Consider the following 14506-nt stretch of genomic DNA (forward strand, 5'->3'; position numbering starts at 1 on the left):
ACCTGCCCCTCCCCACCCTCCTCTTGTGCCGCTGCTCAGGAGGGTTAGCGTGTTAGCATGGGTGGGCTAGGGATGGGTGCAAGTGTGTGTGGAGGGGTGACCTCAGGGACATGCACCAGGAAACCACTGTCCTTGGCCAGGGGATTATCAGCAACCAGGATATTGACCTTGGATCTTATCAGAAGCCTGTCAGTGTGGGGAGCACACGTGTTCTTTATGAGGACCCAGGAGGACAGGCACCACCAGGCAGGCCATGGGGTGCCAAGGTCATCTGATAAACTAAGGAAGAAACACGGTGAGGACACCATGAAGCAACAGCTTTATGGTCCTGCCCCTCCCCCTCCTGGAAGGATTTAGTCCCTTGAACTTATGAAGTCACAGACAGGATGTCTGGACAAGAGTGTGTGACATCTGACGGCCTGAGTGTAACATCTGTGTGTGTGACACCCGAGAACTCTGGCTCAGGCTGTTGGAGCCAGTTGGTGTCTACACTGCTGCAAGCACCAGATGTTAACTCCATCAGTTTTCATTCCCCCGTCTTGAGGTGGTGGCGTGGCCCCTCCCTGAACATTCTGAATTGTGGGTGTTGATGGAAGCCACTTAAGGCAGCTAATGCAGCTGACTTCCCTTTATCTCCCCACTTCACTCCAGCGATCGATCGTGCTGCCTCCGTGTTCCCTCACCTCCCACGCCAACCTCACCGCCCTGCTCACCCAGCCCAGCCTCCCTTCCACCCTCACTCTCAGCCAATGACCACGCTTCCTATCTCACTGAGAAAATCAGGAAACTTCACAGCTTGAGCTACTTACCATCCCCCCCACCCATCTCCTTGCCGCCCATGTGTGGTGTTTAACACCATCTTTCAAAATCTCTCAGTTCCACTTGCTCCTCCAGTAACTGTTCCAATTTCCTGTCCCCTTTTATGATAAAACTCCTGAAGTGTCATCCACATTTATCTTCAATTCCTCTCCTCCATTCTCGAGGCCACTCCAATTCAGGCTTTACCCACCACTCCACTAAAACTGCTCTTGAAAAGGTCTGCTTGGCTCCGTGTTGCCAAATCCAGTGGTCAGTTCTGTCCCCTCTTCTTGACCTGGCAGCAGCCTTGGTCACAGCTTATCATTTCATCCTCCTTAAGCTCTTGGGTCACTTTGTTTCCAGGTTGTCATATTGCCCTGTTTCCCTCCCCCTTCGTGGCTGCTCCTTTGCAGTCTCCTTTGCTGGGTCCTCTTCCTCTCCTGACCTCTTAGGGTCAGAGTGGCCCAGGGCTCAGGCCTTGGGTCACCTCATTTCCTAGGCTCATGGCTTTAAATTCTGTGGTGGCCGGCCTCCAAGATCGCCCAAAAGGATACTGTGGAAATTACACAGTGTGGCTTCCAAAGTTAGATCATAAAAGACATTGAGACTTCTGCCTGGCTCTCCTTTGGGTCACTTGCCAGAAGCCATGTCATGAGGTTACTCAGGCAACTCTGTGGACAGGCCACAGAGAAGGAAATGAGGCCTCCCAGCAGCCATGGGGGTGAGCCGCCTTGGAAGGGGGTCCTCCAGCCTCAGACTGCAGCCCCAGCTGACACCCTGACTACATCTCTTGAGAGACCATGAGCCTGAGCCAGACCACACAACCAAACCATTTCAAATTCGTAACCCACAGAAACTGGGTAAGATAATAAATGTTTCTGATTTTAAGATGCTAAGCTGTGGAGTCATTTGTTACACAGCAATAGGAAACTAATCCAAATTACCAAATGCAGATTGAAAATCCGAAAACATATGCCTCCCATAGGAACCTATCCTCTGAACTCTAGTCCTGTATTTCTAGCTGCCGACTTTACAGCCACACTTAGTGATTCAGCTCAGACTGAATATGCCCAAAACTTTGCTAAAATTTCCTCCTCCCATAGGCTCCACTTTAGTTAATGGCAGCTCCATTTTCTAGTCACTCAGGCCAAAAATCTCAGAGTTGCGCGTTACTCTTCTCTCTCTCACACTCTACCTCAAGTCTATCAGTAAATCCCATTAGCTGTGCCTTCAGAATAACTCTGGACTCCATCCTGGCTCAAAACTCCTCTCTCCCTCGGAGGAGAGCTTCTTAGCTGGTCTCTCTGATTCCATTCTTGTCCCCTTCAGTCCATGCTCAGCACAGCCATCAGACAATCTTGTAAAACACAAGTCAGGCCATGTCATGACTCTGCTCACAGCCCCCACAGCTCCCATGTCACTGGGAGTAACAAAGCTACTCCAGTGGCCACAGAACCCCTCAGGTCCCCGACCTCCTCTCCTCCCGGTCTCCTAGCTCACTGCTCTGGCTTCCTGGACCGCTGTCCCCCCCCAGCTATCCTCAGGGCTTCTCCCTCCGGTCCTCCGCATCTTTGCTCCAATGTCACTTCTCCCGCCACTCTATCTACATTGCATCCTTCACTTCCCTCAGGCTTTCCCTTCCCTCGCCCACTTCATTTTTCTCCATTGCATCTAACACCATCTGGCGTTCAATTATTTCTCATCTCCCCTCCTAGAATGTAAGTTCTACAGGGACAGGGAGCTTTGTTTTATTCACCACTGACTCTCAGAGCCCAGAACACTGCCTGGCACATAGGAGGCACTCGACAAATATCTGTGGAATGGCTGAGAAGCTGACCTGAACCAGCACAGCAGGCATTCATTCGTGCTCCAGCTGTGTGGTATTTAAAGAGTATCCAAGGCAACCACAGGGAACAAAAGAACCCCATAGAAACAAACAGACCCCATCTGAATAAGCCCCAACAGGATTGCTTAGCTAAACGAGAGAGCCGTGGGTGGGAGCCTCACCAGACAGGGATGTGGGATCTCACAGACCTTTGGAGCAGGATGTTCCTCGAGGATGACGCCACGGCACAGAGGGAGACGCTGCCACTGCGAGGTCAACCACGTTCTCAGGAAGGATGAGCAGGACCTTTAGGCTGGGCAGGACTGGGGAGCCTGCTGGGAGCACAGGTACCCCAACCTGCTTCCACTGGGCCTCTCGGAGGCATGGGTAGATCTACTAGAGGTTCGGCTAATAATCGCCCACACTCGGTGCTGACAGCTCTCCGAGCCCGCACTAAATCACCAGTCCTCCCAAAACCTGTGATCAACGCCATTTTACAGGTGACGAAGTATGTCTGGTTACTTGGTCGGGTCACACAAGCTGGCATGTGGTGGAGCTGAGATTTCGAATGTAGGCAGCAGGGCTGCAGCTCCTGCAGTCTTATCAATGAAGCAACACCACCTCTGTCACTAGGCAAGAGAGAGGCATCCCATCCCACTCCACACCTCCTAAGAGAGATGGACCCACGGGGACACAGGGGGCCGCTTTGCCACCCAGCCCCAACGTCTCCATGACAGAGAGGCCTGGAAGATCTGGGCCCAGCCATTCTGAGGGAACTGTGTGCAGTGTGTGAACTAAGACACCTGGTAACGCCCTGGGGCCCACGCAGCTTTGCTGGGGGACCGCCCCTTGAAAGGGCCTTGCTGACTGGGCTGCCTTACTGTTGGGGCGTGTGTCGGCAGGAGTGAGCTCAGGGCAGTGCAGTGTGGGGCACCGAGCCGCTGGGCTGAGTCGGGATGCATTATTTAGGGCATCTGTCAGCAATTTCTGTGGTTTAGAAACGACTGGAGGGGCTGCTCTGTGACAGACTCCATTTCCTGCAGCTGAGCAGTGTTATCAATGTAGCCACAGGAGTTTGCTTTCCCAGGCGGATGCTGGAGGCTTTTAGAGGAAGCAGATTCCAATGGGACCAAGCGGATGATTATCTTGTTGCTAGAAGTCCTGAAATGGTTAAATTGATTCAACCATTTAGCTGCTGGTCCAACGACCTCCTTCAATCTCACTATTGCATAATTCCCTTCAGGAAAATGGGTAGATTGGCTGCTAAGTCAGAGCTCAGCTCAGCCCTTCACTAATCAAGCCTGTCCATCAGTTGATCCCGTGAAGTCTGGTACAAGTCAGACCAGGTCTGAGGTGAGGCCACAAACCTGAATTTCCATCCTCTTGGGTGGTGTCCCCTGCCTTCCCCAAGGGAGTATAAGGCAGAAAGATGGTGACAGTCCATGTCATACTAGAAGATTTCTGCCCAGTAACAATTGTCACCCTTAGGGTTATGTGGTTTTGAAAAAAATATGACTCTATAGGATACTGACCAATTTTGTATCTAATTTAGCAATCTTATTTCAGGATTCCTTCATTTTTTTCCCCCTTGACTATATCTGTGTATCAGTTTCTTGTACTGTCATTTAAACTGGCTTTGTCATTTGGTAAGCTCTGTTGTCTCCCTCATTAAGGAAATTAAAAACAAATAACTGAATCATGGTCCTTGTCTAGTTTGGGGGAATTATTTCTAAGTCTTTAAATATTCTACCTATTCTCTCTTCCTCTCCCTCCTGCTCTTTCTTGTTACACCAGGAATAGGGAACACCTAGAAAGACTCCCTGGGGCTGGGCAGATGCTGAGCAGCACTAGGCTGCGGCAGCGTGGCTGGTGGGCACAAGCCCGAGGGCCTATCAGTGGGCAGGACATCGTGAGCATGGCTGGGGGCTCAGGCAGCCAGTCCTGAGGGTAAGGGGACCGCTGAGGCCCACAGGTGGTGTGGGGAGGGGCTGAGCCCTATTAGTGAAGCGAGTGAGATCTCAAGGAAGGCCCCAGGAGGCCCAGGCTGGAGGGTGGGGTGGGAATTCAAATTCCAGATGCATCTCCAGCCTGAAGGGTGTTGGGCCCTTGCGGAGCTCTCACTATGCCCCCAGGACTTAACCTTCAAAGGTAAGAGACCTCGCCCAAGTCACCAGGACATGGTGCCTTCTTCCTCTCAGGAAGGGGTGCGGCCCCCTTCTGGTCCTGCCCCAGTGTTTATCACAGGGCATTGACCTTGAGGCTGATACCAACCAGCCCTGGAACCTCCTCTGGGGTGGGCGGAGCTCAAAACCAGAGAACCCTGGGAGGTGGGGAGGGTCCGAGGGTAGTCCAAGGACCAAGCTCAATTTGAAGCTGGTGGCCTCCTGCTCCACCCGGTTCCCAGGGTCCACAGACACAGGGGGAGCCTTGGCTCAGCTACGGAGAAGTTTATTGCTGGGACCTGGAGAGGACATGTGGGAGTGGCTTCCCGAGGAGGTGTCTGGTCTCTGGCCTCCAGCCTTGGACCTTGGGGCCCGCCCAGGTTGACGCTGGTTTCTGTGGTCATGGGAAATGTCAGGCTGTGGGCTGAGCAGGCAAGGGGAGCTCGAGTGAGGTGTGCTCTCCCTCACCACTCGCTGTGGAGTTGTCTGTGCACCTGGGACAACGTCATTTCCTAGATGGCCTGGGCTCCCTCTTGGAGGGCCTTCCCTTCCTGCTGGAAGGCCTTCACTTCCTCCTTCAGTCTCTTATACAATGAGTTGGGCTGGAACAAAGGGTTGCAGGGGCCGGATGTGGGTAGCTGACCTGGGCAGGACTGCCTGAGGCCCCCCAGCATGGGAGCTCAGTTGGGAGGTAGGGAGGAGGCAGGCAAAGGAAGGGGGTCTTGGGCTGAGGGTCTCACCAGGTTCTGCAGCTTCTTCCCCAGGGCCAGGTTGTCTGCTTGAATAGTGCTCAGTGACTCCCGAAGCCTAGGGTTGAAAAAGAGGGTCCCCCTCAGTCCCCAGGCTCTTGTCCTAGGCAGCTCCCCCAACCCACGCATCCTACAGGAGCTGTGTGTGACCTGGCACAGCCACCTGAGACCAGGGTTCCACCTAGAACCCAGTCTTGTTGTTGAGGGGGGTCAGAGATTTGCCACCCCAAAATATGACTTTTGGGATGTTGATTTTTAAGCTGGTTATGAAGAAACAAAAGACTCAGAAAGAAACTTTGACCCTCCCCCTTTCCTGCCTAAAGGAATTCAGATAGAAAAACCTGCTTGCCTGAAGGACAGGAGAATCAATCACCTTAGCATGAGAACTAAGTGTGGCAGGCAGGGAGAAATCTAGCCAAGTCTGTCCATTAGACCTCCTCTGTGTCCCGCTGTTTCTAGGTGGCCCAGAAATAATTTGTTTACCTGTGTTCACTCTTTTTCATCTACCTGTGAATAGCCTACACTTCCTTTGAAATCCCAGACCCTTGACCCCTTCTCCTTTGTCCAAAATGGCATATAAATCTCGAGTGCCCAAGGAGGCTTTGGGTCTCATATCGTATGGTGCCAGTACCTCTGTAATAAATTTTGGGCACTTTCTGTTAATCTGTCTCATATTAATTTGATTATTAGGCCAGCTAGAAGTTAGAAGGTGGGAAAAGAGTTATTTTTTGCACCTCACATTATCCGGACAAAGCCTCAGGCGGGGAGAGGGCCCAGATGGAGACGAAGTGTGCTTTTTCTCTTTCGCAGAGAAGGGCTGGCTGCTTCATCACATAGTCTGGGCTAGAAAGCTGCTGAGGTCCCCCTTGGAAGGGGGCAGCATAGGGCTAGCCACCCCAGCCGGGTGGGCTGCAGTGAGGCTGTGACAAGATTCTGGGTGGCTCCTGTGTGGAACTAGCCCTGCCTGATGCTCTGAGTCAGCTGAGCGGACCCCTCACATCCATGGCTGTGGGAGCCCACGTGCAGCCCTGAGAGAACGGCATCACACGCCCCCACCTCCACCCCAAAACCTCTCCAGGTGATCTTGAAACAGGGCCCCGTTGAGACCCCTCTCAATGTCCCTGCCCTAGAGCTTAACCATAAATCACCCCCCTTAGCTCGGAATGTCCCATCCCAGTTCCCTGCTTTAGAAAATGAACCGGAAACTTAGGATTAACACCCTCACGCTTACTGATCACAAGCTTTCTGGCCTAGCATCCTTTCCAGGCTACTCCCATCACTGTTCCTGGGTTGACCACATCGAACCCCCCCACCCCCCCCCACCCCAAACTGTCACGTAGCCTCTGGAAGAACGTCCAGATTTTCCCTTAAATACCCTAAGCTGGTCTGGGAATGTTAAGGCAGTTCTTGGAGGTGTTAACCCGCTGCCTTCTCAGACCACCAGTGTCCTGATAATAAACGCTTATTCTACGACCCAACTCCTGTGTTGGTCCATTGGCTGGGCGGCAGGCAGCGCCAGCCCAGACTCAGTTGGCCTCCGGTTTCAGTTTCTGGCGACTCCACCAGGACCCGCCTCGGGACGCCTACGGTAAGTCTTTTGGCTGTGGGGCTGCCTGGGGCTGGGAGGATTCCGTGACACAGGACCGACCTCTGGAAGCAGCTGCAGAGGGATTTTGCTCGCCAAGGTGGGGCCTGTCCGTCATGGACTCCTTTCTGCTCAGTTGGGATAGAATAAGCGTTTGTTCTGTTTCCTGCCTCTAATTACTGGTTCGGAAAGTAGGGTGGCCCTGACGCATGCAGCCAGAGGATATTGCACTCACCATCTGGGTTTCCTCTTTGAGGGCCATTTGGGGGTCATACTGACCCATTGGCACTAATAGGTGAGACTACAATGTCCAGCCAGGCATGATATCACTACCAGTAAGGGGCTTTTGTTGCAAGCTTGCTTTGGTCTCGGAAGCACGCTTGTAGTTGGCACTGTAAAAGACACCAAGCTTGGTTTTGGCCTTTGGGCATTGGGTGGTCTTGGGGCCACATTTGATTTTTGGTTTTAGCCCACTGACCGATTGTCTGATCGTCGACGGACCACGTATATGGAATAAGATGATGTAGCGTCCTAATTTGATGCGTCGCCAGGTTAGGTTTTTGGTATTTGGATCTGAATTTGGTTTTTCTGGTGTTGTCTATCCAATCCATGGAATACTTGGATCTGTCTGTGTGTGTGTGTAAATGTGTGTTAAGTGTAGCCACATTTTTTCTAGCTCAACCATAGGATCTAAGGTTTCAATCCCGGGCAGGAGCCCATTGGGCAAAATATTAGGCCATTGGCAAGACTACGGCTATAAGCCGTTGACCAAAAAGAAATTATTGTTCTATTGCAATACTGCTTGGCCAATGTATATATGAGATTCTGGAGCGTGCTGGCTGCTCAATAGCTCATCGAATTATTATACTACTTTGCAACTGGAGGTGATCTGTCAGAGGTCTGAGAAATGGGATGAAATACCTTATGTACAGATGGTTATGAGTTTGCACAATGTGGATGCTAGAAAAGAGGGAAACAAGCTAATGGTTTGGAGGCAGACTCCTCGGCACCGGAACCAGCAGCTGACCCAATCCCTGATTCCAGACCAGGGGAACTAAGGGATGAGGAGGAACGCAATGTCCTGGTAACTAGAAATCAATTCCCAGGACCTCCAACCGACCCCCACCACCAGGGGTGCCTAATGTAGGAGGGCTGATGGGATGGTCTCCCCCTCTCATACCACGCAAGGTACACAATTTGCACTCGGGCTGGGGAGCCAACAAGCCACGGCAGGGAAATACCCTTTGAGGTGTCCAGCTGTCGGAGTTGGCCCTGGGGGACAGCCCGCCGGATATTATTGGGCACATACTCCTTTTTCCACCTCGGATTTAATGAAGTGGAAGAATCTTAACCCCTCTTACGGAGATAACCCCTAAAAGATGACCGATCTGATCTCCTCGGTGTTTGCCACCCACCGGCCCACCTGGGCAGACGTACAAGCCCTGCTCCACATGCTGCTGACTGCAGATGAGTGAAGGCTGGTGACAGGCAAGGCCAGGGAAGAAGCTGCGAGGCTGCGCCAGGAGGGCCCTATGGGACCCCAAAACCATGGGGCGATCCCTCTCGAGCCAGACTGGGACGCTAATGATAGGAATGACCAGTCCAGTTGAGAACATTCCCGGCCATGTCTCCTAGAGGGGCTACGTAAAGGGGGGCAAAACCAAAGAGCCTAACCATGGTGCAGGCGGGCCAACAAAAACCAGGTGAGGCTCCACAGAGGTTTTGGAGACAATTTACCAAGCCTATGGGCGATACACTGATATTGATCCCCAAGCAGCTGAAAATTCTTGTATGATCAGTGTGAGTTTTGTCTCCCCGAATACCCCAGACAACTGGAATGAACTCCAAAAGTTAGATGGAGTCATGAGCACGCCACATGCCCAGCTTGTAGATACCGCCTACAGGGTGTACAATAGCCGTGAGTGCCAAAAAGCTAAGGCCACCACCATTGTTCTGAATCAGGTAAAGGGATATGAGTCACAAAATACGAATGGGTGGTGCTTGGGTCCCCCATTGGGGCGAGACCAGTGCTCCTATTGCAAAGAGAAAGGACATTGGAAGAAGGAATGCCTTAATAAGACAAAGCACCAGTAGCCCTGATGGCTGAAAGGATGGCTGCTTCTGAGGAAGAACGACAGGGCCCAGGGTCTCCTTTGTTCCCCAAACGGGCCTTAGCAATCACCCCTGAGGAGCCTCGGGTACAACTGACAGTGGGGAACAGGAAAGTAGATTTTCTTGATACTGGCGCTACATACTCTCTTCTGAATGAGAAAATTACTGGCCTTTCAGGACAAACTGCTCAGGTTACTGGGGTGACCAGCAAGCCAGAACAGCAACATTTTCTGTAACCATTACCATGTGTAGTAGGAGATTTACATCTGCAACGTAAGTTTCTATACATGCCGGATTGTCCCATACCTCTGGCTGGGCCCGGACTTCACTTAAAATTACGTGCTCAAATTTCACTTTTGCTCCTGAAGCGAACCAGCTCCACCTGCAGGTACCAATTGAAAATGCATATCGGCTCCAGATGGTCCTGGAAGGAGAGGACCCAACCACAGTGCTGGAAGACAGGTCAGAAACCTTTCATATTAAGGGTCAATCCCTCCGTCTGGGCAGGGCCAAGAACAGTGAACTGATACAAAATAAGACTGAAGGAGGGGGTGGGCATCAACTCCCCGGAAAAGACAGTACCCTCTTAAGAAGGAACGCTTGAAAGGCATCCAACCCTTAATTCAAAACTTCAAGGATCTAGGCCTTATTTGTCCCCGCTGGTCACCATATGACACCCCAATCCTGCCAGTTCAAAAGCCCAAATCTCAGGAAAATCGCTTTGTCCAGGATCTGTGGGCAATTAATGAAATAACGGAGGCCATTCACCCGATGGTGCCTAAACTGTACACCTTGTGAAGTGGCAGGTACTTCGCAGTGCTATATAACGCGCTGGATTTCAAGGGTGCCTGTTTCTGTAACCCCTGGTCCCGCAGTCCCAAGAGGTGTTTGCCTTTGAATGGCAAGACCCGGACTCACAAGTGAGGACTGATATTGCTGGACAGTGTTGCCACAAGGCTTTAAGAACTCCCCTATCCTCTCCGGGAAACATTGGCGCACGACTTACAGACCCTGCAACTAGCCAGAGGAGTGCTTCTGCAATATGCAGAGGACTTGGTAATGACCGATAACTCCCAGCAAGGTTGCTTAAACAATACTATAGAAACTTTAAACCACCTGGCAGAATAAGGGTACAAGGTCTCTCGGGAAAAGGCCCAGATCTGTAAAAACTGGGTCACCTTTCTAGGGTTCCTTCTCGAGCCCAGGAAGAGAAGCCTCCTCAAAGACCGGAAGGATTTAATAACAGGTCTTGAAACTTCTACAACTAGGAGGCAGTTATGGGGATTTTTAGGAATGGCTGGATTTTGTAGGATTTGGATTCCTAATTTCAGCCTCATCGCCAAGCCCTTATATGAGGCCCTAAAAGGAGAGGAAAGATTGCCCCTTGATTGGACTCCTGAATGTCAAATTCCCTTCCAAAAGGTAAAGGAACACTTAAGCTCTGCCCCTGCCCTTGGGGTACCCAACGTGTCTAAGCCATTCCGCCTATACGTTCACGAGAAACAAGGCTTTGCCCTGGGAATGTTAGCGCAGATGATTGGGACTGCTCAGCAGCCAGTAGCTTCCCCTTCTAAGAGCTTGGATAACACAGTGCAGGGATGGCCTAGCTGCCTACAGGCCGTAGCTGCCACCTGTGAACTGGCACAAGAGGTGGAAAAGTTTTCTCTTGGGTAGCACATGACTGTACTAGTGCCACACCAGGTATTGACATTACTTGAATAGAAGGGCTGATTATGGTTGACAGCCAGACAGAAAGGCAAATAGCAAACCATCTGTCATGCGAGGTCTCTGGTCCCGCTCCCCGCGTAAGAACACAGGATATGGCGAGGCCAAAAAGGAACACCCATGGAGCTATGGATGGGGGGTTCATAGCACTATATTCTCGCTGGCGGCTGGGTTGGAGACACAGGAAGCAGGCACCACACGATGCGCAATCCGCCGTCTGCTTCTCTGCCAACCAACCAACCAACCCCCTAGCATAGCTATGGCAGTTATATCAGTGGCTAATGGCTAACCGGTAACAGCTGATGGCCACCCAGCCACAGCAGATGGCCATCTAATAACTGAGCCAGCACCTTTCCACATGAGGCTGAGAGCCTGGAAACTACTCTCTGGGACTCTGTCCCCACACCATCCTGTTAAGTAATCTGAACCTCCAACTCCAAACCGTCTCTGTCCTAAATCCAGCAACACTGCTGCCCCTCCCCCATGAATTGTTAATACACGATTGTATAGAAATTGTGGAATTAGTCTGTTCCAGTCAGCCAGATCTACAGGACCAACCGGTCCAGGACCCAGATTGGCCTATTGTTGTGGATGGAAGTAGCTTCGTCGACAACGGGAGACGAAAAGCAGGGTATGCAGTGGTTACTCTGGACCGAATGATAGAGGCCTGACCTTTATCCGCAGGTACATCCACCCAGAAGGCTGAACTCACTGCACTAACCTGTGCACTTGAACTAGCCAAGGGAAAACGAGTCAGCATTAACACTGACCCTAAATATGCTTTCCTGGTATTACCTGCGCATAAGGCTATTTGGGAAGAACGTGACCTCCTTATGGCTGGGAAGAAAGAAATTAAAACATGCCTCAGAAATTTTACAACTACTTGAATCTGTCCAAATCTGACAAAGCTCCATCTGAATTTAACACGTTGCGTACGGATCACGAGAATCTTCACGAGGGATTTACACCCCGCCGTACGCAACGTGTTAACCATGAACTCGGCGGTCAGACTTGAGGGAATCGGCCCTGGATTCACCACTCCAGAATAAAGAAGACAGAACTACAAGAGAAAAGATACTGCACCATGGAAATCCCCACCCTAGGGGACCTCAAATATTTGTACTCATGGCAGTCCTCCTAGGATGTTCCTTGGGGGAACCAATACCGTTTGAAAAAAATGAAAATGTCTGGGTTTATCTGGCTAAGTCTATACTTAATATCTCTGATTTTTACCTTTCAGGAGGGACGTACGCAGAACAGACCTTCACCTCCTGCTTAACAGGAGTTTGTGCCGCACTAGAGACTCTTAGGAATCACACGACGTTCCAATCCATTGACAAGCTTGTCACACTCTGACATCTATAACTGGGGTCCTGTCGTCACCAGGAAGGACTGAGCTATGTTTTCCTTCGAGGTCTCAGCGGTGACCCCAGCGGAGGGCTGTGTTATGTTTACTGGTTGTACCCACTCTTGTTTTGTCCTTACAGCTGACGCAGACCTGAACTGCCGCTCCATCACCTCAGTGACTTATGCCAATGGATAATGTTAAGTTACCCGCTGGGTGGTTCCTCACCTGTGGAAAAACTATTCTTAGGTGCCAACCAATAGTAAAGGAGGGCCTTGCTCCCTGGGAAGACTTAACCGTTTTGATGCCACAGACACCCCACCCAATCAGACATCACAGAGAAACTGCTTTAGGCCCTCACTGCAATAGCGAGCTACACTTGTTTGGTCCAGCCTAAGACACAGCCCTGTCTCTCTTTGTGATGCCAGCCATGACTATCGCCCTGACCATAGAAATCAGCAGGATGGCCTGCTCTACGGTAAAGGCCCTGAATGCCACCTCTCAGGCCATCCATGCTCTCGGGGAAGAACGAGGACAAGTTAGAGAGGCCGTCATTGAAAATCGGGTGTCATGCAGGGTGTTATGCAGGGTCTCTGGTCCCGCTCCCCACATAAGAACGCAGGATATGGTGAGGCCAAAAAGGAACACCCACGGAGCCATAGGTAGGGGAGTCGTACCACTATGGTCTCACTGGCGGCTGGGTTGGAGACACAGGAAGCAGGAGCCACACGACCCACAATCCACACTCCACTTCTCTGCCAACCAACCAACCTCACTTGCTAACCGCAATCCGCGCTTGCTAGCTCAGCTACCAGCTTCTTGCTAGACCCCCATTTGCTGCTAGCGTCGCCACGGCAGTTATATTAGTGGCCAATGGCTCACTGGTTACAGCTGACGGCCAACTAGCCACAGCTGATGGCCATCCAATCACAGTTGATGGCCATTTACTACCTGAGCCAGCACCTTTCTATGTGAGGCCGAGAGCCTGGAAACTGCACTCCTGGCTCTGTCCCCACAGGTTCTTTGGTCTTGATCTCTCCCGGCTCACCTCTTGGCTCCCCAACCTTGCCGGATTAAGGGAAACGTTTCTCATTTTCCTCTTGTTTGTAATTGTAGGGCTTATGTCTTGCTGCATATTCAATGTACCCCCGTTTCTAGGTCCATTGCTAGCCAGCTGCCAAAGGCCCGAGGGACACCAGAAGCTCGAGTCTTCCTTCAACATCACAGCGACTAATTTCACCTCAAGCTAGTCTCATATGGACTTTGCCTTTGACAGTGGGGAATTGAAACAGGGCCCTGTTGAGACCCCTTTCAATGTCCCTGCCCTAGAGCTTAACCACAAATCACCCCCCTTAGCTCGGAATGTCCCATCCCAGTTCCCTGCTTTAGAAAATGAACCGGAAGCTTAGGATTAACACCCTCACGCTTACTGATCACAAGCTTTCTGGCCTAGTATTCTTTCCAGGCTACTCCCATCACTGTTCCTGGGTTGATAACCATGTCAGAGAACCACACTGCCAGAGGGAAGACTCCATGAAGCAGAACAGACCCCGGCAGAACTGTCACGTAGCCTCTGGAGGAACGCCCAGATTTTCCCTTAAATCCCCTAAGCTGGTCTGAGAATGTAAAAGTAGTTTTTGGAGGTGTTAACCCGCCTTCCCAGACCACCAATGCTCTGATAATAAACGCTTATTCTACAGTGCAATTCCTGTGTCAGTCTATTGGTTGAACGGTGCAGGCAGCATAAGCCTGGACTCGGCCTCCGGTTTCAATACGATCCTGGCAAGTGGCCATGGGACTGTGCCAACCCAAGCTCCAGAGCCTGACATGCAGAGAACATACCCCGCCCCCAGACCAAACTACCCTGCAAGTTCTTGAACAATGAAAAGTGAGGGGTCCCTAATAGGCAGCCTTACAGATTGCCCAATAACCAGGCATGTGGGCACACAATTGACGGGAAAGAGCGGTGGCCCCATACTTGTGGGACAGGTCCTGCTCGCATACTAGAAGGACACTGATGCTTGGGAGGGAAGGGACCCGCTGGCCAGCCAGGAGGTCGTCAGGACTAGAACAGGGAGAAGAAGGCAAGGGAAGGAGGGAAGGAAGAAGGCCAAGTGAAGGGGCAAACCCACAGCTGTCAAGCCCCAGGCACTGCCCTCTGTGGGGAAAGCCCTGTCCCCCACCTGCCCTGGCCCCTCACCGCAT

The sequence above is a fragment of the Rhinolophus sinicus genome, chromosome 14 (genome assembly GCF_057876585.1).
Source record: "Rhinolophus sinicus isolate RSI-liver-muscle chromosome 14, RSI-T2T, whole genome shotgun sequence".
In the NCBI taxonomy this organism is placed as follows: domain Eukaryota; kingdom Metazoa; phylum Chordata; class Mammalia; order Chiroptera; family Rhinolophidae; genus Rhinolophus; species Rhinolophus sinicus.